Below are 2,543 nucleotides of genomic sequence, written 5' to 3'. Positions count from 1 at the left end.
CAGTTCTTGGCTCATAAGAAGTATCACATAATCACCAGATGCTGCTGGTGGTAATAATGGGGGTGATGCCACTGCTGCTACTATTACTATTACTACTACTTCGTGGTTAATCCTTTTTTAAAAAATTATGAAGTATGAATTGATATTCTTCAGGAAACTGAGATTTGGTGAGTTTAACTGACTAGCCCAAGATCACACAGCTAGTAAGGGACAGAATGCTATAGATCCAAAGTCATTCTGACTCCAAAGCCCATCCCTACACCATGGCCAAAGTTTTCATTATCACAAATGCTGAGACAAGTGGAACCCGAACTGCAAAAGGAAGCAGGAGCTGAAAACATGAATGAAGGAATAAATGAATGAATGAGGCCACTGATGCAGTCCTACTGTGCAACTGTCAGGGGAAGTATCTAGCCTCAGTTTCTGGAATCTGCAAAATAAGGACAAGTGCAGTTCAAAAAGTAAATCAAGGCAGTGAGCACACATCTGAACCATCACTCTGAACCAACTTACACTTAGAAAAATACTGTACAGAGGGATCACACAGCATATCAATTGCTATTGTAACTGAGCAGGACCCTATGGGGCCTTCTTGGGGCAGATCCTTTCCCCATATCTCTTCTGCTTTAGCTCCTCTTTGAAGTACCTAGAAAACAGTATCTGATGCACATTTCCTGAGCTGTTTTACAGATGTGAAAACCCCCCAAGTGGAAAATGTTAACTACTTGATGACCATGAGCACATAACCCCTAGGCCTCCAGGAGCCTAAGGATTGATAATGTTAACCCCTGCGATACTGCCCTGTTACCTTACCATCAACCAATCAGAGAGTGATGCACGAGTTGATCACATACCCTGCGATCCCCCTCCCACACATGGCCTTTAAAAATGTTTTGCTCGCCCCTCCCGCCCGGATTGGCGGAAGTGGAGGCGCCGACGGCGGCCGAGACGGACAAGAAGCAATTTAGCTGTGGTGGCAGCGGCGTCATGGACGTGGAGCCGCTTCCCTTACTGCGTGGTGTGGACGCCCATCCCGGTGCTCACGTGGTTTTTCCCCATCATCGGCCACATGGGCATCTGCACATCCACAGGAGTCATTCGGGACTTTGCTGGCCCCTACTTTGTGTCGGAAGACAACATGGCCTTCGGGAAACCTGCCAAGTACTGGAAGCTGGACCCTGCTCAGGTATATGCTAGTGGGCCCAATGCGTGGGACACGGCCGTGCACGACGCTTCTGAGGAGTACAAACACCGCATGCAGAGTCTCTGCTGTGACAACTGCCACTCACATGTGGCCTTGGCCCTGAACCTGATGCGCTACAACAACAGCACCAACTGGAACATGGTGACTCTCTGCTTCTTCTGCCTGCTGTATGGGAACATCGGGGCCTTCGTGAAGACCTGGCTGCCCTTTGTTCTCCTCCTGGGTGTCATCCTAAGCGTCAGCCTGGTCTTTAACCTGCGGTGATGGCTGCCCCATGGCCCTGGGCCCACCAGGCTCCTGAGGAGGCAGCCGCCATCACCTTTCGTTCCAGATTCTTTCTCCTCGCCGCGAAAGGCAGGGATGGGCCTGCTGGTTTTAGTCCAGGGGTCTGGGCTAAGTGGGGTGGAATAAGGGCTGAGGATGAGCATGGGGTGGTTTTTGTGTCTGCATTTCGTGTCTCACTGGTTGCTCAGAAGCTCCCTGCCCCCTCCTTCCCAGGCTTGTGACTCCCACCCTTGAGGCACCCTTTGTTCATCTGTTGGAAAAGCCTTAGCTTCCTTCTAGAGCTGTGTCTGCCACTGCCTGCTGGGCTCCCTCTGCCTCAGCCCAGTGCCTGGTGGGGGAGGGAAGGATATTTGGACCCACCAGACAAGGCAGCACAGGGACCAGAGCTGGATTTGAAGCCCATTCTCCTGCCAAGACTCTGGTCTCAGGGTGAAGGTACACTAAGAAGTCTGCATAAACTCAGCCACCCTGGGGCCTGCTCCACTGGCCTCTAGAATGGTCCAGTAGGGCTGACGGGCCCCCTCCAGATGTCTGCCAGAAGCTGCACTAGGGGTAGTTTGCGCCCCACTCCTGGCGGCCACCAGCCCATGCAGCCCCCTCTTCCCACTCTCCCAGGGCCTCCAAGCACTTGGGCCCATCTCCCCCCTGCAGTTTGGGGCCTGGGCTCCCCCAACCAGGCTGGAGAGATGAGTGACACTGACGTATCCAGAGTGACCCCTGCAGATCAGAGCGATGTAACAAAACTTGTCCTTGGCCCCAGGAACGGGCCTCGCACTGGTGACGGCACCCCTTGGGTCCGAGATGTCAGGGGGCCGTTGGAGCAGCCAGCACCATCAGGGAGCTGAATGGGAGCTGTCTCCTCCCACCTCCCACGGCTCCCCCTTCTCTTCAAGTCGTGGGACAGGCCTGTGCTGCCCCCCTCACCCCTGCTCCATGGATTCCTTTGTGTGGGGCTCCTGGACAGGACAATAAAGAGTTTTTAACTCCAAAAAAAAAAAAAAAATGTTTTGCTGAAACCCTTCTGGGAGTTCGGGATTTTTGGGGTACGAGCCAC

At 53.2% G+C, this 2,543-nt stretch overlaps 1 pseudogene across 1 annotated transcript; it reads left to right on the top strand.

Moving 5' to 3' along the window:
• The first annotated feature begins 888 nt into the window (after positions 1–888).
• LOC308616379 (transmembrane protein 222-like) lies at positions 889–1,645 on the top strand (annotated as a pseudogene). Its single transcript has one exon. The product of its transcript is annotated as a transmembrane protein 222-like (transcript).
• The last annotated feature ends 898 nt before the right edge of the window (positions 1,646–2,543 follow it).

The sequence above is a fragment of the Mesoplodon bidens genome, assembly GCF_964165515.1.
Source record: "Mesoplodon bidens genome assembly, chromosome: 4".
Classification (NCBI taxonomy): Eukaryota; Metazoa; Chordata; class Mammalia; order Artiodactyla; family Ziphiidae; genus Mesoplodon; species Mesoplodon bidens.
Note: the sequence above shows the minus strand (reverse complement) of the source record. Positions and strands in the feature narration are given on the sequence as shown.